The sequence below is a fragment of the Balaenoptera physalus genome, assembly GCF_965194825.1.
Source record: "Balaenoptera physalus genome assembly, chromosome: 1".
NCBI classification, from domain to species: Eukaryota; Metazoa; Chordata; class Mammalia; order Artiodactyla; family Balaenopteridae; genus Balaenoptera; species Balaenoptera physalus.
The window spans coordinates 6212266-6234148 of record NC_138882.1 but is presented as its reverse complement, the minus strand read 5'-3'; the positions used below and the strand labels follow the sequence as shown (position 1 = coordinate 6234148).

Here is a 21883-nt window from a genome sequence, read left to right as displayed (position 1 = left end):
ATAATCATAAATGGGAACTATTATTTTCCTCCTTTAAAAATGAGGAAACATAGATTTAGCAACTTGCTCTAGGTTATGCAAAAAGACACAGAGCAGAGCTGTCTACATACCTATGTACATGCTTTTAAACACTAAGCAAAACCACCACACGTGCATCCGAGTATAGGCGGGAGGCTGGGACTCCAGGCTTCAGCATCAATCCCTGCACTGGAGACTGAATTTAGCAGCAGTAAATGAGTTCTGGATGTCACTACACAGTTGGTGGCGGGGAGGGAGAAAGAGACAGAGACAGAGACAAGACAGAGACAGAGACAGCGAGATTCCAGTGTACTGATAACCTTAGCTTCCATTGCTTACTGTTAGAGACTAAACCTGCAGTGAAGGAGGGCAGGAGGAGCCAGGAATGAAACTTTTTCAGGGTGAAAGGGAAAACTTGGGCAGGAAGTAAAATGTACTTGCTAGCATTGTTCAGCAGTGCATCTCTTGTCCCTGTACTCATCATCCGTGGCGTCTCTCTCTCTCTCTCTCTCATCTATTAGCAGTTTAGGTACCTATGTGTCTGTGTATCTATCTATATATCTACGTATCTATTTATCGTCTGCTTCTCTATTAAATCTGGTGGTCCAGGAGGGTAAGGATTATCCTGACTTGCATGCTGCTGTATACTTGACACCTTGCCCAGGGCATTGATTGCACAGGGAAACTATCCGTTGAGTGAACAAATGAATGATGTTCCATTTGTCATTGAGGTAATTTCAGCTTTGATTGTGCTTACAGTTTTGTGGAGAATATTGATATTAATAAAATAATAACATACACAATTGTAAAAGTATAATTCTAACTCATGGGACAAAGGAAAGGAATATTTTCCTGGTATTTGAAGAATGAATATAAAAAGGAGGCTTTGATTTAGGTAGGTGTTCTGGGTTGAACTGTGTTCTCCCAAATTCATATGCTGATGTTCTAACCCCCAGTACCTCAGAACTTGACCTTACTTGGAAATAGGGTCATTGTGGATGTAATTATTTAAAATGAGGACATAGTGGAGTAGATCGGGCCCCAAATCAAATACGACTTGGTATCCTGATAAAGAGGGGAAATTTGGAACCAGACATGCACCCAGGGAGAAAGCCGTGTAGAGATGAAGGTGGAAATTTGGGGTAGGGCAGCAGGAGCCAAGGAGTGTCAACTCTTGCCAGCAAAACACCAGAGGCTGGAGGGAGGCCTGGAGCAGATCCCTCCCTCACAGCCCTCAGAAGGAACCAGCCCTGCCAGCACCATCATCCCATACTTGTAGCCTCCAGATCTGTGAGGAAGCACATTCCTGTTGTTTAGTCCCCCAGTTATAATACATTGTTATGTCAGCCCCAGGAAATGAACACACTAGGCCATGAACGCCTGCCTGAGGAAATGACAGTTGGTGATGACACCAGGCACCGAAGGATGAATTAGGGGAGCATTTACACAAAGAGAGAACAGCATGTGCAGAGGCCCTGTGATAGGAGGAAGCCCACCTGGAATTATCTTACCATTGTTTTTCTTAGTTTTTCATCTGCTTTGCAACCAGATCAAATATATTAATAATTTTCCTTTAAAGGGTTTGTTTTGGTATTAGTTAAAGACAGTTTTCCCCATCCCAAAATTACATAGTTGCATCTATATTCTATTATGCATTGTTTATTGTCTTATATTTTTCATTTAAATCATTCATCCATCAGAAATTTATCTTGATGAATAGCATTAGGCAAAGAAAAATCTTTTGAAACTGATTTTCAATTCTTCTGTGACATTTTCTTATGCTTTCCCCTTTATTCAGTCACTTCCTCTCATCTCTTAGTTCTTGATTAGTAAGTAAATATATATATTTTTTAATTTCAAACATAGTGCAAAACTTCCTTTTTTCTTTCTTTACTCATTTTTGAATACTAGTATGGAAACTAATAGTTTCCATAAAACTCCATGGTTTCGTCCTTTGCGGACATTCTGTTCCTGTCCCCTTCCAGATTTTACTTTGGAGGGTTGCTTGATGTAAATTATAACAGTTCAGCACTATTAGGGGCATAGAGAGAGGCCTTGTGTGGTTATAGCAGAGGAACGTTTTCTCTGTTCAGTCCTGTGTCTCGTGATGTCCCAGTGCTGCGCAGTAGCTTTCCTCAGTCGAATTGACTTTTATACCAGCCTCCGTTCGGGACACATGTGTCTGCCATCCTTCGTGGGACCACAGCTCTTCGCATCAGGGAAGAGCCCCACCTTAGTAAGGAGTGCTTCCTCGCCATGTTGTTTTCTGTGTGATATGGTTTTTCCTTCCCTTGATTCTCCTGGTGAGTTTCTCTGAATGCCCTTGATGTAAAGGTTTTCAAGCAAAGTGATTTCCATCTATCCTACATTCTGTCCACTTGGTAGCCTTCACCTCTGTATCAGTGATTAAAGCAATTCCGTAAAATATGGAAATAACCATCATTTACTAAACAATCAAAACATAGACATTGTGCAGCTTTTCATATTTTATTTGATTTGAAGAAATAGTGCAGCGCAGTGGTTGAGAACATGGGCCCTGTACACAGACCATCTGATTTCCAATCCCAGTTCTGCACACACAGCTGTGGAACCTCGTGTAATTTACGTAACTTCGTTTACTACCGTTTCCGTATCTATAAAATGGTGTCGTAAGGATTTAAATAAATGAACATATAAGGTGCTTAGAACAATGCTGAGCACGTGGGAAGCTCTGTAGAAGTGTTTGTAGTTGTCCTTGTTGCAGGGTGCTGGAGGTGGCTGTTATTTGATTTTCAGAGCAGACCTATAAGGTACCTTTTAAGAAACAGGTTCAGCGATGTTAAGCTTGTGCAATATCATGTAATTGCCTGGTATGCAGTCAATACTCATTAAATACACATTTAGTGAATGAAGTTATAGAGATGGAGTTATAGACAGGACTGGCTGACATCGAGTCTTGTGCTTTTAATCACTGTTCCTCAAAATATCTCTTTTACTTATTTCCTGACAAATAAGATCACTTTCTCCAGAATGGAAGCTGTGTGCTTGACTCTCCCTGGCTTCTTTAGTCTTGTCTTAGAAACATTCTGTTAGAAATTCCTTGAAATTTGTCCCATAGAGCTAGCTTCCTCCCCAAGTCTTCAGTGCAATATGGAGCTTTCCAATATTTTAATGTTTTTAAAAAATCATTTCAGTTGGTATTGTGGTGTTAGGAAGAAGGAGAGTTAGATTATCTGCTTACTGCCAGCTTACCCAATATTCTCTTGTAGTGATATTTTTCTGTATTCAGGATTTTTATCAGTTACCAGAGCTTGAACTTGGTTAATATCTAGAACAATGAATATTTTTCGGTGATGCTGATACTTTACTACTGGTGGTAGAATCTTTCTGAATATGACTCATTTTGGACCTAGCCATCCAGTTTGTTTGAACCCTAGATCAGACATTAGCAAACTTTTTCGGTAAAAAGCTAGGTCATAAATAGTTTAGGTTTTGTGGACCATGTGGTCTTTGTTGTAAATGCTCAGCTCCGCCTCTGTATTGTGAATGCAGCCAGCTGTAGACAACATGAATGTGAATACATGGCTGTGCTCCAATACAACTTTATTTATGGACACAGAAATTTGATTTTATGTAATTTTTACGTTTTATGTGTTAGATATTATTCTATTGAAAACTTGCAACTATTTAAAAAATGTAAAATCCCGTTCTTAGCTTGCAGGTGATATAAAAATAGGCAGCTGTTTAGAGTTGTTCCACAGGCCGTAGCTTGTACCCCCCCTTTTCCTGCATCAAATGACCACAGGCCGTAGCTTCCCCCCCCTTTTCCTGCATCAAATGACCACAGTCCCTATCATCCAGATGATTCCACTTTATTCATCACACTGCAGCTGGAATTATCATCCTTAAATTTAAACCACTCATCTGATTATATTACTCTCTTCCTTATGATCCTTTGTTGACCCTCCAAACTCCTTGGCATGGCATTCCAGGTCACAAAACCTGCTGAGTCCACCTCGTCCAGACATCTTTCAGTCCTTCCCTCTCAGCATCCCCTGGTCAAGCCAATCCCAGTTATTTGCTGATTCCACAAACACATTCATATATTCTGCTGTCTCCTGGGTCTTGAATACTTTTATCACACATTGTTTCTTGGCATAGTTTTACTTATTCTTAAAAAGTCCATTTAAAATGGCATCTCTTCCAGGAAGTTGTCCCTGAATTTTCAGGCAGAATTAATCACTTTTGCATTCATGCTTTCATAGCACTTTGAACATGTTTTAAAACATTTATCTTATTATGTTACAATTCATTGTATTCATGGTTGTCTACACCGATTTTAATATGAGCTCTTAATGTAAATAACTGGGTTAATTTATCTTTGTTTTCTCCAAAACTGGTATATATTTGGGACTTGACAAATGATTTTGAATGCTGCAACAGTAGAATTAGATTTGAGTGCTCATATCTGCCATACTTCACACAAAATGTGTTTTATAAAGAAGGAAAAATCCCCAACACTTTTGGAAGGAAAATAGTGTATGGGTTTATCCTTTACAAAGCAAAGATTCACTTGGTAAACTAAAATCACTCTTAAATTTGTTTGTTTTGAATTTTTTCTTAGCGGGTTTGAATTTTTAAGGCTATAGTTTCATTTGCAAAAACTATCAAGGTTTTAAAGAATTAACAGCTCTTTGTGCTGACACCTTCCTCTGCCACTGCCAGTGAGGTCGAAATTATAAATCTGAGATTTGGGGACTTTTTTCAGTACTGAGCACTTGGGTGCTGAAATAGTCTCAGAGTTCATCCCAAATGTCCTGGGGACGCAAGTGGTGAAGAAGCTTTGGGTAGCTATGGATCCAGACTCTGAGCTTCCACTCTGTTCTCTTCAGCCTCCCAGTTCATACATCTTTCCTCCTCCTCCACAGAGGTGTAGATACATTTATTTATAGATATAAGAGTAATTATTGGGAAGAAGTCCACAGCCCTAGTATTTGATAAAAAGTTTCCTGGAGATTCTGCAGGCTCGTGGACCTTACAGTTATTCACCTGGTATGGTACCAAGGCCCCCTGAAGGCCAGGGTCAGCACATGAATCCCTCTGTGCTCCTTTGCCCTCCCTTGTCCTGAGTGATGCACAAAAAATTCTAGGTAATCATTATTTATAGCAAGATAGAAGAAAAAAAGTACTATAGGGTGCTGAAAGTTTTAGTCCAGTAAGGATTTTAGAAATTAATATTGATGTCAGTGGTGACAACTTGTCAGAATTGTTCATGTTCTTTTCTTAGTAGTGTCACAATGGTTTATGGTATGAATAGAATGTATTTTTTTATATTGTCTCTCCTGCTCAAATCCCAGCTCTGTTGCTATTTCTACTTTTCTGTGGTGGTGATAATTGAATGAGGAGAAGGAGCAAAAGAGCCTCATCTGTTTTAATTTCTGAGTAGGGACATAGATTCACTAGAATCAGGACTGCCACCTGAACTCAGGAAGTCAGTTTTTATGAAGACGTTTATTTATATATATATATATATATATATATATATATATATATATATATATGTATATATATATATATATGTATATATATATATATTCAGATATATTCAGCTATATATGTATATATCTGAATCACTTTGCTGTACACCAGAAACTAACACAACATTGTAAATCAACTATACTTCAATAAAAAAGATGTCTATATATATCTTTATGAAAGATAATAATTTCTAAAGGCAATTGTAAGGTTTGAATAAAGTAAGTTCATATATGCCAATAAATTAATTGAATAATTGCCTTTATCTTATTATGTGACTTCACAAATTTATATTTGTGTTCTCTCTACAATTCTAGAAAATATCTCTCAGTTAAACTTTTGCAGAACTCTGTAACACAACTAAGTACATTTTAATGTATCTAGTAATTTTGTGGTGGGCAGTCTCTTCAATGGGGAGTAATTTTTATGTGACAATGTACAGTGATTTATTCATTGGATTTTGTCGTTGTTTAAATTTAAAAACCTCTTAAGGATACTCAGCCTTGTCATGGATTCTTCATTAATATTTTTCTCTTTAGGTTTATAATGAGCATTTGCTCCTTTCGGTTGCCAGCATCCATTTCCCCATCATTTGAGAGCAGCATCCTAAATTCCTTTGGGGGAGTTCTCACTTTTCCATTTGGTGTAGCTTGGTAGCACCGCGTGGCAAATCAAGGTGCACAGCCCTGCCTTACTTAGGTAGGCCACTCTGGTTCCCTCTCCCTCGACTTTGACAGAATGGGGGAGATTATTCAAATTCGTTCATGTGAGTGGTATTATCCTGATGAAATTATGCGATTCTTATTGTCCTGACTCAGCACCACCATGGTTTCGCTCTATTCAAACTTGTTCTCCTAAATTCTCATCTTCCTGTGAGGCATTAAGTATTCTGCCAATAAATTCTTTATTGTCTTAAGGTTACCTGTTACTTACAATCTAAGTATTCTAAGCTCTTAGATGTGGATCTAGCCAAGAAAAATATTTATCAAGAATCAATACCTGTTGGGACTTCCCTGGCGGTCCAGTGGTTTAGACTTCACCTTCCAATGCAGGGAATGCGGGTTCAATCCCTGGTCAGGGAGCTAAGATTCCACATGCCTCGTGGCCAAAAAACCAAAACATGAAACAGAAGCAATATTGTAACAAATTCAATAAAGACTAAAAATGGTCCACATCAAAAAAAAAAGTCTTAAAAAGAATCAATACCTGTCATGGTTCAGATCCTGGTTGGAAATGAGCATTAGTAATTGTAAGACGGCACCCACGTCCAGTGCATCTGGATTCCTGGCACCTATGCCCGTTTTGGAGAAACAAGGACTCTTCTACCTGTCGGTCGACTGCTTTGATCTGGCTGTCTCAGCTATTCGTTAGGGAACTTCAAAGTGCAGACTCAGCCCCATAGAGCTGCAGACATTTTTGCCAAAGCAGTACAAGTTGGGAACCAGAGTTAGTCTTATTGCCCTTAGCATGTTTTCTCACATGACTATCAAGCTTATTCTTTCACCTTACACTTTTTCAGCACATTGAGCTTCTGCCTCTCACACTTTTTCAGCACATTGAGCTTCTGCCTGGACTTGCTGATTTGTCTCCCTTTCCCACTCTGGGCCTAAGCCCCTGGTTTGAACCCAGTCCATGGTCTTGGAGCCCTGAATACCCTAAGTATATCATGTCAGAATTCTCCTCGTTGTGGTCTAGCCCAGTGCCTCCTGGCATGACCACTGGCTGAATTTCTGTTCTGAATGGACCAACTTGGAACCTCCTGACTCTGGGCATGCCTCCTTAGCACCGCTGTTGTACCAGGCAATCTGCTGTGTAGGCTTGTGGAAGCATATGCTCTGCTATGTGCTTTATTTGTATCCATTCTGTACTATGTGTGTGTGTGTGTGTATGTGTGTGTGCGCGTGTGCGCGCACGCGCGCACATGTGCTTTTCCTAGCAAAAGATTTTTATGTGTAAAAAAATTTTATTTTTTGTATTCTTTTAAATTTTCACATTACCTAGCCTTTAAACTCAAAATAATTCCATGTTCCTTTGACTCTACTGTCTTCATTAAACATCTCAGTCTGCAAAGCCAGAAGCCTGGGGATCATCCTTTATGCCTCTCTCTCCCACACTCTTCACTCTCAATCGATAACTAAGTCCTGCCACTGTTTCTTGAATTGATTCTTCCCCTCTGAAAGTCTTCAGTCCCCTGGTCTAGACCCTGTATCTCTGACGGGAAGATTGTGCTAGCCTCCTAGTTTGACTCTCTGCCTTTAGTTGTTCCCTTTCAAAGCTGTCCTCCTCCCAGAACTGTGCTCAATTTATATATCATGTTTATATACCACCTGAAGTATATTTACTACATATTTATTACCTCAAAGACAACACCACCAGAACTTAATATCCACTGAAATATAATCTTTTTCTCTGTAGAATTACCCTAATTTCTACCCAAGATAGCCAAATTAAGACTAATTTGTTAGCTAAATAAGTCTGGTTTCAATAAACTTGTTCTGATTATGTAGTAAGTATAATTAATCATATAGATTCTTTTAAATTGACTGCCCTGGAACCTCAGATTGAACTTTAAGAGGCCTCTCAAGGCCAGGAAAGCCATGCCAAGGACTTGCCATTAGATTCACCTGTAATACCTATAGATTTGGGTGAATTCCTCTCTTCTCAAGGTCCCCAAAATATTTTGAGATTCTTGCACCTGCCAGGAAGTGGCCTTCCTTATTTACCTCGTAAGGCTCCTGGGAAACCTGTGAGCAAGGTACCAGGTTGTTTTTCCAGGGGAATTTATGGCTCCAGAAAGTACACTTTGGTTCTTTAAAGCTGTCTGGTCATATCTGATTCTATGCATATTCTCAAATATGACATTCCAGTCAAAGCCAATGTTTCCAATTATGTCCTATTATAAGAAGAACAGACTCTTATTGGACTTATGCAACTAGTTTTATTGCCATGAAAATAAGAACACTCACTAAGAGTTTCCAAATTCTGGAGGGATCAGGTAGAAAGGAAAGATAAATGCTTCAATTTTGCTTACAAAGGAATAACTTACCAAATTGCTGTAAGTCATAATTAGCTTAAAGAGAAAGGTTTCTTATATCTGGAAAACAAAGATTAAAGCCAATAATATTTCAGACAAAAAGTCATAAAAATTATTATTCAGCCATGCAACTAGCCCTTGTTGATCTTGATCTTTTGTTAGCAGTTTATGAAGCCATCAGGTTTTTCATTAGGATTCTTTTATTTGTTACCCAGTTCATACCCAGGAAGGATTTGAAAGTTATCAGAAACCTGTGCTTGTCAAAAAATCCTTTCAGTGAATCTTCTTGCAGATGAAGCATTTTTGCAAAAGCATAAAACAACTGTCTATAAATGACAAAAGACTTAAAAAGGCATGGTTAAAGACCTGATTATAATGTAATTGACAAAGAAATGTGGTTATTTTTGTGGCATACACTATTTTAAGATAATAACTAGAATTATGACTGATAACATAGTAGGACATATCTGAATTTTAGGAATTTTATATAATTTCTAGAACATTTATAGTAATGACATTTATCCATGCACTATAATCTAAGAAGGTTTATCACCACTCATTTGATGATGCTTCCCATGTAATTTAACATACCAAATAAGCCTAATTAGTTTAATATCTTTCTTTGATAAGAAGAGAAAACAAATCTCTTGAAGCGTTCCAGGGTCCCTCTGGAAAACTTCAAAGTAATTTCCAGGTCAGCAACACTTCATTTAGAGTTTGATTTTTGAGGAAGTTTGTCAAAGATATCAAAGGTTTTAAAACACTTGGTCAAATAAGATCATAGGTCACTGTGAAACAATACTTATTCACTTAGTCAAGTGACAATAAAGATTTCAAAGGCAAATACAGAAAGATACAACAGATTACATAAAAGGTAAAGAAACTTTACAATATGTTATCAAAAGCAGATCAATAATTCAAGAAAACTTGGTTGCTCTTAACAGAGAGAAAATGAAATTCAGGTTTTGCACCATCTTACCCTTAATATTAAAATTAATTTACTCAATTAATTTTATTCTAATTTTAGTCAGTCCTGACCACACATAGAATTCCTTTCATTTTTCTCACTAACCTTCTATAACTTTTTATATCTGTATTAATTTATCCTTTATTTTCTTTCCCATTTAGAAATAACCAACTTTAGGTAAAATCCCTTTCTTATTAATTTTTAGTAGTTTTATTGCATAGTTTAATTAGAACTCTTACCCTTTAAAAACCTCAATTTCTAGTGAAAACTAAGGAATAAGCAATTATAAACTGTCTTTTACACTAGTATTCTGTAGAATGGCAAACTTATAAATACAATTTATAATTTCTAAAAACCATGTACTTATAGAAAATGTCTCATATTTATTAATAATCCTAAATATCTTCAGTTTCTCTGCAAAAGGAAGCCTGTGTTCAGTAATTAATGTTTCATTATCTTATTTTATTTGGGAATGATCTAGATATTTAATAAACTTCCATCATTTAATTTAATTTAGCCAAATTCTAAAGTTTCAAGTTACCAAAAATCTAGAGGAACTATTTTTAAGCAGACATTCCTAAAACATAATTATTCCTAAAGAGTTCACCTAAAAACTCTGATCTCATTTATGTTCAAGTTACTTATAAAAATTTCCTCATATCAAGTAACTTTTCTTGCTGACAAACTCCATAACAGAAAATATAAGATCTTATTTGACTTTTAGTAAACCTAGGTACAATAAAAGTATTATAGTTAATGTTGATGGCTCTAAAGACATGTCTGTATTAATTAAACTAACAAACTTAAACTAACTTTAATACCAAATATTAATTTAATACTGAATATTTCCCAGATCACATGAACCTGACATTCTTCTGGGTTAGTTTCTTTTATCCTTCTGAGAATTTATATAAGCAGTTAATTTTCCTTTATGCCAATTAAATAGAGCTCATTTATAAATTTTGACAAAACCATCTGGAAGTGAGACACATCATATTTATAATATGCACACAGAAAGACGGACAGACACAACCAGAGATCTCATAGTTTCATTTTTAAAACTTAGTCATGAATCAGGTATTATAATATAAAACTCACTAGTTTATAAATAACAGTTTGGATAAGTTAAGTTTTACCCACTTGAGTTTAAAAAGGCCTCTTTTCTCTTTGTTTTTTTCCTCAGTCTCAGGAATTGGAGGTGGTCTAGATAAGACAAGTGTTCCTGAGAGCCCTGTTAGAACATTTACATCTCAAGGCACAGGGAGAGAAAAGCAAGTTATCCTAGAAGGACTTTTGTTTCCTTAGGGTCAGAATTTTGAAAAGATGTTTTATCAAGCTAGCTTTCTCTAACTATGTACAGAGATATCAGTTTTGGAATGTCACAAGAGCCCCGTCTTGGCCACTTCAGGCAGCATTTTCTTTATTCCCAATTAAGTAACTACTTGCAAGTACAGGTTTCATACATAAACCTGGCTGGAGTACTAGTTGGAGGTTGGCTATCGGACATCCCTTGTCTCTCTGTTTGGGAAACTTTATTCCCCATTTTAAAGTTGGTTTCAAGATAAAATTACTAATGAAATTGTACAGTGGGTTGATGGACTGTTTGTGAACTTAACTCCTCTAGGTGTCCCCCTAGCGTTGTTTCATCTCTTTTAGGTATCTCGGTTTCCCCCTCCAGCAGTCTAGAAATGCCGTGGGTGTTTAGAGCACTGAATGGACAACTCCTACATTGTTTGTCCCCGGACGAGCAATTTTTAATTAATGAGTGGGTTTCCCTGTGGGACTGCTGCATAGTATGAGGACTAGCCTCCATCACTCCTGTAAATTTCTCAGTTGCCTGAGAAAGCCCTAACTGGCTGGGAGAAGCTCTGTCCCTTCTCTTCGGAGCTGAGAGCTCTCATATGGTATCTTCACTTTCATCCCAACAATTCTGTTAAAGTAGCTGAACTGGGAAAAAATGTCAGGTCAGCCTCCTACCTACACGGTCCACACCTCCTTAGTGCCTTTCAACTGAGCAAAATCTTCCTAGTGTCTCTCAACTGGGGAATACGGTGCCTCGTCTTGAACCTAAGTTCAAGGATAACCAGCTCCTCATAGCAAGGAGTTTAACCACCTTTGAATAAACTCAGGATCTTTAACCAAGATGGGTGATCCAAGACGAGGAGAGACTCACCCAAATTCATCTGGACTCACCAAGGAGGTGGACAGGCACAAGGAGCCCCTTGCTGGTACTGGGTCCTCACAGAGTTCAGGGGAAGGAGAAAAATCTGCTCTGAGTCCTTTTGTGGTTGCCAAAACTATCACCTTGAAAACACACACACACACACACAATGTAAGAGCTGTGAGTTGAGTTTATTCGGTGTCTTATGAGGACTACAGCCTGGGAGACAGCCTCTCATACAGCTCTGAGAAACTGCTCCAAAGAGGTAGGGGAAGAGGCTGGTATATATGTGATTTTAGAAAAGGGGTACGTGTAATCCAGCATACATCTTGGTAGAAGGTTACTGCTAATCACAAGGAACAGATATCTCAGTTAATGAGTTTAGTACTTTTCTTAATATGAGGAGATACAAGAGTCCAGTTTCATTAAAATAATTTTCCTGAAGTATTTCTAACTATCTGAGGGCCTATTCTGCCTATTTCCCCAGAGCACAGAGTGCCTCATTCCTGATCTTCACCCTGAATTTCTTTCAGGGTGTTCCATAGGTCAGCAAATGCAGTGGCTAATGACTCAATCCTTGTAGACCAGATGGTGGGTGACAATTTGCACTATCTATCATCTATCTATCATGTTTCTATTTATTGTCTACCTACCTATAACTACTATATAACTACATAGTTATATATTCTACAGAAAATATATCCTTCACAAGCTTTCTACACAGAACTTTGAGATTTCAACTTCATCCACTGTTTTGGATGTTACTGAGTGTCTGAATTCACCATACCTTTTCATTTTCTGTATTTCCGATGCTTTGACAACTTTTTCTGACCTTGGAGAGACTGAGAAACTGCCCCTCCCAGGACTAGCCAATTCCTAGAAATAGTAAGACTCCTCTGCAAGCACGCCTTTCAGATGCAAAGTAACCAATTCAGAGCCCACACCCCACCACTTCCTTTATCAGACTCATACTCCAGACCACTATTCTCCTGCCCATATCACTCCAGGATCAGGGACCAGACCACTAAAGATGACCTCTACACCCCAGAGCCTGCTGCAGTTATTCCAACTAGCCTGCTTACCCTGCCTCACCCATTCCTTTTTTATCTTCTAAACTAAACCTGCTTACCCTGCCTCACCTGTTCCTTCCTGCAGAAACAGGAAGGAACACATTTTCCTACTGTTCCTTCTGCCTCCTGGATGACCATGGTGCTTCCTGTGTGGCCCTGCCTAGCATGGGGTGCCCCCTCCTCTTGGGAACTGTGAATAACAAACAAACCATCTTTTCAGTGGCAATCATCTTCTGATCTGCTGGCCTCACTATACCTGAATAATAATAAAACCTACATTTTAAAACAGAGTCTCTTTAACAGGTTATCAGGTTGTGTGCCTTGGCTTGGATTTCCTGGAATGAAGCAAGGCTTAAGCGCTAACGTTTTATTGAGAGGTTTAATTCCAGAGCAGGAGGAGTGTGGGAATTGGTGAATGAGAGAGAGAGGAGTATGGGAGAAAATATAAAGTGGTACTTTCCTTAACTGGCCCTTGCTGGATAAATCACACACACACAAAAACATTATTTTGTTCTGTCTCTAAGGGGTTCAGTTTTGATAATATGTATTTTTCTAAGAAATTATGCACTGAATCTAGATTTCCATATTTATTTACATAGAGTTGTAAAAAGTAATCTCTTAGAATTTAAAAAACTTCCTTTGAGTTAAATCACTGTATCTCCCTTGTCATGTATAATTTTGTCATTTTTCCTTTTTTAATTTTTATATATATATATATTTATATCTGTAGTATGTTGGACTCTCTAAAATATGGGACTCAGCATCCACCCCAGAGGAGATTAGATGAAGGTCATCTGATGTGGAGGCATAGAGAGAGGGTAATAGGGCTTGGAACTGGAGAGGCAGTGACAGGAGACAAAAGGACAAGTTGGACCTGGTTGAGGGTGGGAGGCATGGGAGTCGATTAGAAAGAGATGAGCGAGTCAGCTTAACTATGAGAGAGCCATGGGGATGTTAAACCAACGTCTAAAACCATGCCTGTCCATCCTTGTGTGCATATATTATCCATTACCCATGTGAAAGAGTTGGTCAGCTATTCTCCAGGCTATTCTAGAAGACTTTCCTTTGAAAACTGCCTGTGGCCTGTTGATTATGTAACAGAAAATTCTGTTTCATGCCCAGTGACTCTGGTCTATACTTGGCCCCAACTGTCCCATGTGTCCTTAACTCCTTGTTATTAAAAAACCAGGGTACTTGGAAGGTTCCCCGAAACAGAGGGTGGAGTCCTTGACTCCCTGTGGGGCTATGGCGTTGTGAAAGAGAAAGCCTTAGCGTTGGTATTGGGTACATTCTGGTGTAGTAATTAATAGAGTGTTTTCTCTCCTTTTATATCATTTCTCTTGTACTTGTAAGGAAACCGAGACCTACTTCTCTATAAATCTGTAGAGTCTGTGTTATCTATACAGACTATAGATAATGCTCATATTAAATTAATGCTTATTTTATTTAATTGAATAAAAGATTGTACCAGCAACTAAAATCCATTCATGAAATCTAGCTTTCTTTTTTGTTTTTATAGTCTATAATTTTTCAAAATCTAAAACAAAGCAATCACAAATGAAAAGCTCTCTAACTCAGTAAACACTACCGGAAAATGGATAACATTATAAACATCAGTGATATGTAATCAGAAAACAATAAGATGAATAAAGAAGAATCAAGGTTAAAAGACTTTTCAGGATTCAAAAATAGCTCTTACTCTTTGAATAAATAGATTTTAAACTCGATATGAAATTTATTTTTGGATATAATTTACAAATAACCTTTACTTATGAAAATAGTCAGCATTTGAGAAGAAGATTACTGAAATCATCATTAATAATAGAGATCATTTGCATAAACAAAAATAATGCAAAATGGAAATATTAGACTGTAGGAATCCAAAATAGAATAATAACCACAGGGTTAAAATGAATTAAATACAAGAATCTCCTGACAGTATGTTATCAAAACCCAGTGTTAAGATGATCCTTAAGCTCCATTTATATCTTGTTACAATTTATGATATTGAAATTATTTAGAAAATTAGACATTACATATAAATTGCCCTATGAAATTTGGCATATTTATCAGCCCTCTGTAAGAAATATTGACCACTTAAATTTATATTAGTAGAGATAATTTTTGACATTCTTTTCTTTTCTTTTCTTTTTCTGATGTGAACCATTCTTAAAGTCTTTATTGAATTTTTTACAATATTGCTTCTGTTCTATGCCTTGGCCTTTTGGCCACGAGGCATGTGGGACCCTAGTTCCCCCACCAGGGATTGAATCCCCACCCCCTGCACTGGAAGGCGATGTCCCAACCACTGTACTGCCAGGGAAGTCCCTGACATTATTTTCAAAGACAAGATCTTATCAGATCCAGCAAAAGGGAATTCATATAAAGTAGAAATTTATGTGTTAGGAAATACCCACTGATTCCAAAATTTTGGAATTGTTATATTTTATTAAAGATTTATAAATCAATTCTAGAACTAGAAGAGCTCCAAGTAGAGTGAAGCTATATGGAAAGAAATTCTAACCCTTTTGAGGAAAATTTTAATATATAATTTTTTACTTTCTCTGATGAGGAGAAAACTGCTTTTCTCACTTTCTCTATTCTGCTTCTTCATAGGTCACAGAACATGTGTAACATAGACTTGGCTGGCACCTAAGAAGTCTCTAATCAGAAAGCTTTATTTAGTGTCCCCCACAGTTGGCCACACATCTTTTAACCTTGCCTCTCCCACCCCATGTTTTCTCCGCAACCAATTTTTTGGAAAGTGTAGTTTACATTCACTGTCTCTACTTTCTAACTTTCAATTCACTCATAAAAATAAGTGAAGTTTTGTATATGTAGAGCTGATTCACTTTGTTATAAAGCAGAAACTAACACACCATTATAAAGCAATTATGCTCCAATAAAGATGTTAAAAAAAAAAAATAAGTGAAGGTTGAATTCTGTCCCAATTCTCCATTGATATTCTTCTCACCAAGGTCACTAAAAATCTCCTTACTGTTAAATCCATCTGGCACATTTTGGTCCTTATCAGACTTAGTTTTCCTGCAGCATTTTCATTGTCCACTACCTTCTCCTTCCTGATCCTCTTTCCCCTCTTTGCTTCCATTGTACTCTGTTCTCCTGGTTCTTCCTCTTAAATCTCTGACTCAGCCTCCAATCATTAAATATTGGAGCATAGGTGTTCTCTAGGATGTGGCTGCTGGTTCCGTCCCCTTCATACATCACATTCTCTCCTCTTCCAGAGTGACTTACTGGCCGTGACACCTGAGGCAAATTTTTATCATCTGTAAAGTGGATAGAACCTACCTCATAGTGGTATGACAGAGAATAAAAGAAAGAATGTATATGGAAAGGCCTTAAAAAAGTGTTTGACATATAATAATGACTTATTATGTGTTAAATATTGTATGGTTATTCAGATATGGGGAGATTCAATACCGAAAAGATATAAATTATCCTCAAATTAATTTACACAATCAGTGCAATCCCCATTAAAATCCACATAGGAGTTATTGAATGGAAATTGACAAACTGCCTACAAAAACTTACCTGGAAGAGAAATTGTGCAAGAAATGGCAAAATTTTAAAAAGAAAGATTCAAGTAGGCTTACCATACCAGATAACAAACTTATTTTAAGTTTAACTCAGTTCATTGGCAAAGAAATACACACAAGAATAGTGAAACAAAACAGATTCATGTACAGATGGGAATTTTATACACGATTTCAAATTTGAAATACAAAGGGAAATTTTTTGAACATTGGCTATCCATTTGGAAATAAAGTTAGATTTATAAGTTACACATTCATAAAATTGGATTACATACAGATTAAAGACATAAAACAAAAAAATTTAATAAGATTCTGTCTTAAATTTAAAATAAATATTGGAATAAGACAGCAGATCCTATGTTAGTAATCCTGTAGTCTTTTCTTCAATAAGACAAAAACCAAAGGACATAAAAAATAAGATAAATAAATGTGTGTAAGACAGATAAATTTTTAAATAATAATTTAAAACTTCATAAAAACTATAAGCAAATTTAAAGGACAATCTATTTGGAGGAAATATTTTTAACACTTGTAGCAGACTAAGAATTAAGATCCAACTTTATAAAGAAATCTACAACAAAATAAATAAATTTTTAAAAAAGCTAATAGAAAAGCGAACAAGATATGGGTTGGCAAATCACTGAAGAGAAAGCACAAATGTTCAAAAGATGTTCAGTCTTCTTAAATATGAAAGACATGCAAATTAAAATTTCAGGTTTTGATTACGAATTTTAAAAACCTATACAAAAATAAAATAAATACCATGATGAACCTCTACATACCCAATAACCAGCTTCAAAATTTATCACCAAATATCCAATCTTGTTTCATATAGTCACTCCCCTCCCCATTGAGATTTAGATATTTTTTTTGTTTGTTTTTTTAAGAAAGAAGTGTGGCTTGGTCATTCACGTATATATATATATATATTTTTTTTTTTTAATTAATTAATTTATTTTTGGCTGTGTTGGGTCTTCGTTTCTGTGAGAGCGCTTTCTCTAGTTGCGGCAAGCGGGGGCCACTTTTCATCGCGGTGCGCGGGCCTCTCTTGCTGCGGAGCACAGGCTCCAGACACGCAGGCTCAGCAGTTGTGGCTCACGGGACCAGCCGCTCCGCGGCACGTGGGACCCTCCCAGACCAGGGCTCGAACCCGTGTCCCCTGCATTGGCAGGCAGATTCTCAACCACTGCGCCACCAGGGAAGCCCTAGATATATGTTTTATCATTTGATTTTATCAAATGTTGGGCAAATGTGGAGAAATAAGTTCCTTCACACACAGCTGAGAAGAGTTGAAATTGGTCACCTCATTTTGTGAAGTATCTGTTAAAGTTATAAATGAACATACTCTAAAACCTAAAATTACTGCTTTTAGGCATTTGCCCTAGAGAAACTCTTGTGCATTTGCACAAAAGAGGTGTGTAAAATGATTATTGTTAAATTATTGTTTGCATAGAGAAAATTGGAAACAACACTGACACCCAGAAAAAGAAATAGTTAAACTATGGTACATCCATCCTGTGGAATGCCATGTGGCGTTAAAAAGTGTGAGCCGGAGAGCTGCACACCACCTGCTTCTCGCCCCCTGCCCTCCCTGGCCAGGTCCTGGTCCTTTGTGACCCTTGGCCACCGTGGTCTGGAGATGGAGCCACTGCTCCTGGCCTGGAGCTATTTTAGGCGCAGGAGTTTCCAGCTCTGTGCGGATCTGTGCAGACAGATGCTGGAGAAGTCCCTTATGACCAGGTACCGGCTGGACCCTGTCAGCCCTGTGGATCCCGGAGATAAGGCTGAGGGCCCGGGGGGGTCTCTAGGTCCCTGGGAAGTGGGTCCAGGGAGGAGGGCCTGGGGTGGGGCGGGGGTTGACTGTGTGGTCAGCATAGACTCCTGGAGCGAGACCCCCTGGAGACACACACACACAGAAGTGTGCGCTAGGTAGATTTAATAATGTGCAAAAATACCCAAGACATATTGTTGAGTGAGAAAAGAAAGTTGCATAATAATACACATACTATAACATCATTGTTTAAAAAGAAAAAATGAAAAGAAGCCAAATAATTTGTCTATCAGTCTATCAATCAATCATCTATATATCTGTCAACCTGTAGTCTAGAATGCTATAAAACAATCTTCACAAACAATAACAATGGTTATTTCTGGGGAGGAGTGTGAGATTGGTATTCATCAAAGATTCTTTAGAGTATTTTTACAAGAATACATTTATAATTTACTTATATAATTAAAAATAAGTACTATCATGACAAGAATTAAGAACAATAGATTAATAGAACTGAGTTTGAATCTGAACTCTATCACTTATTATATGTTTGACCTGACTGGCTCAGTCTCTCTTTTGTCGAATCAGGATAGTTTCATATACTTTATGGAGATTCAGTTCTGTGGGTATTAAACGAGAGAGCGTCCAGGAAAGAATCTGCAGTCCAGAGCAGGTAATCAGCTGAAGATAACCAGCGCTCTTTGCACTCTATTAAGTCAATTTTAAACCTCAAGTAACTGAATGATGAAGTATTTTTTCTCACTAGATTGCATCTGCTCACTAGAGTTTAGATCCATAAGGGCAATGAGACTGTCTAACACATATATATGAATTACTGATGTTTACTCTGGTGTCTGGTATACAACAGGCACTCAGCAAATGTTTGTACATTAATATGACACCTATCTATTCCACCAAGAACTGCTGTCCTGAATTCTGGAGTTGTATTTTCAGATCCTATCACATATCCTCATCTTGCTTTTGAATAGGCACCTCAAACTGAACATATTTTAAAACCGTACTTATTATTTATATCTATACACCTTCATCTCTTCCTATATTCTTTGTTTTATGACATCTAGCTTATTGATGAAAAGTCTTCAGTACTTTTTATTGTCATTCCACGGTAGACTTTTTAACTTTAGAGACAAATATTGACCTTTAAGATTTTATTTTGTTCACTTTGTCTTATTTCACTTATTTTTGATGCACTTTAAATATGGTTTCTTCTAGGGACTCAGTGGGCTTTTCTAAATTCAAGAAGTCACTTTTTTTATTCTCATATTTAAAAAATATATACCATTAGGAATTACATCCTCCCCATTTTCTTCCTTCTTTCTTCTGGAATAGAGCTTTCTACCTCTCTTCGTTGTTCATTCTTTTGGACCATCTCATTATCTCATACTGCTCTATTCTGGATGAATTCTTCAGAACCGTCTCCTAGTTAGCTGAGTGTAGTGTTGTCTACCATTTAAGCCATCAGTTGAATTTTTCTATTTCACTGACTACTTCTCATTTTTAGAATTTATATTTGGTTCACTTTCTAATAGGCCTAATTGTTTTTTATGATGTCTTCTTGCTTTATGAAATACATGCATTCTTTTATCTCTTTAAAAATTTTAAACAGACATTTTATAGTGTTATTTTAAAGTCTCCTCTGATAGCTCCATTTTCTTTGAGTCTTTTGAGTGTGAATGTTTCCATTTGTCATGTCTTCTGTCTCTTATGGCAGCGGGTTTCTAGTTTGATCGATAGTTTTAGACTGTGAGCTCATCTTCAGTAGAGGCTGCCTTCCACAGGAACCCTGTGTGAACAGTGAGTTACAGCATTCCCACACAATGGTTCCTATCAGGCTCCTCTCACTGGACCATTGATTTTCCTATTTCCAAACAAGTACTTCTTTCTTTCCTTTTTATTTTTAATAAGTTTTTTGGCTTAGAATTTTGCACCCCATGTTCAGCGCAAGTTGAGACCTCCACATGCTGTAGGTTCACGCATGGGGCAGGTCTGGGTTCCTGTTTCTCACAGGGAGCCCTCTATCCACGTTCAAGAGTAGGAGTCCTGCTTCCAATCTGCATTCCAAGGCCAATGGGAGGAATTGGAATTGGTCCCCTGCATGAAGCCAAAAGGCAAGAGCTTTCTGTCCCAATTGGATATTCCCCTCCCCCCTTTTTTAGAGCTAAGCTGTGTATTTTTACAAAAGTTATAGTTTGTCCAAATGCATGTATTTCAATGTGCTTGACTTGGAGGAGAGTGCTTGCTCCTTCTTGTTTGGAAGCCCTTGTCTATATTATTTATTTCTGTGAATGCATTACTATTATCCCAAGTGCCCAAGCTGGAAAAATTATAGCTTTTCTGTGGCCTTATTCTCTACCTCAGTCCTTTTGATCTATCTAGTTTACTTTTACTCTTTTTTTTTTTACTTGCTCTCCCCACTGTCTGATTTAATTTGGGCCCCATCAGCTCTCTTGTGGGCTATGACAACATCCTTTTCACTGGTTTCCATGCTTCTCATCTGCCGTCTGCCAGTCATTGCCACGTGACCATGGGAGTTATCTTTCCAAATGCAAATCTAATTAAATTATGCCAATCCACTGCTTAAAACCTATTGATTGTTTCCTTTCTTCATATTAGAAGTTAAACTACCTTGATTTTGTGGTTTACTGAGTTTTATGTGCTGACATTGCCCTGTTCATACTTGTATGTCTGCAATATCAGAATATTTTCAGTTCCTTGATCTGCCCATCCACTGTATGCCTCTATTCCTATACACATGCCCTTTTCCTGAAGAGCCGTTAAACACCACTTTCCCTCTATTTATTTGTTGCATCCACACTTGAAAATTCAGCTTAAATATTACTTCTTTTGTAAAGATTTCCTAACTTGCCCCAAATCTGACACATAGTAGCCATTCACTCTTTTGTTTAATAGCTATATCTGATTATTTTCCTATATTCAAGCTCAACGTATACAATTTCTTCAAACATTCTTTGTGTAATATGTTTCCCCAACCACTTATTATCTTTGATAATTTTGTCTTTTGAAAAACCCAAATCTTCTTTGCCTCTTTAATTGTGACACTCATAACACAACTTTACAGAAAGTTTTCTAGTACCGTCAGATTCTATGCCTGGAGCCCTTCATTTCCTCTCCAGTCTATCAAGTGGTCTTGTACATTGTCACTCGCTTAGCCTTGAGGTCCATGAGGTCCAAGGTGGAGCCCTTTTTTTTTTTTTTAAGTTTTTATTTTTTAGAGCAGTTTTATTTTTTAATTTATTTTTTTTAATTTTTATTTATTTACTTATTTTTGGCTGCGTTGGGTCCTCGTTGCTGCACGCGGGCTTTCTCTAGTTGCAGCAAGCGGGGGCTACTCTTCTCTGCGGTGCGCAGGCTTCTCATTGCGGTGGCTTCTCTTGTTGCGGAGCACGGGCTCTAGGTGCGCGGGCTTCAGTAGTTGCAGCAGTTGGGCTCAGTAGTTGTGGCTCACGGGCTTAGTTGCTCCGCGGCATGTGGGATCTTCCTGGACCAGGGCTCAAACCTGTGTCCCCTGCATTGGCAGGTGGATTCTTAACCACTGTGCCAGCAGGGTTTACAATAAAATTGAGAGTTAGGTACAGAGATTTCCCATATACGCCCTGCCCCGACACATGGAGAGCCTTCCCCATTGTCAGCATCACCTACCAGATGGTACATTTTTTATTAAATAAACTTACATTGACAAATCATAATCACCCAAAGTCCATTACCTTAGGGCTTGCTCTTGGTGTTGTACAGTCTGTGGGTTTGGACAAAAG

At 37.6% G+C, this 21883-nt stretch overlaps 1 protein-coding gene across 9 annotated transcripts in view; it reads left to right on the top strand.

Moving 5' to 3' along the window:
- The window catches only part of CRB1 (crumbs cell polarity complex component 1), a 276695-nt gene that overhangs the window by 38879 nt on the left and 215933 nt on the right, over nucleotides 1-21883 (top strand). Inside the window, exon 1 of one of the 9 annotated variants that reach the window (XM_082425369.1) lies at nucleotides 7073-12285. The exons of the other annotated variants lie outside the window; for them this stretch is intronic. The gene's annotated coding sequence lies outside the window, so the exon portion shown is untranslated. Of the gene's footprint in view, nucleotides 1-7072; nucleotides 12286-21883 lie in introns of those variants that run through there. 9 annotated transcript variants of the gene reach the window in all.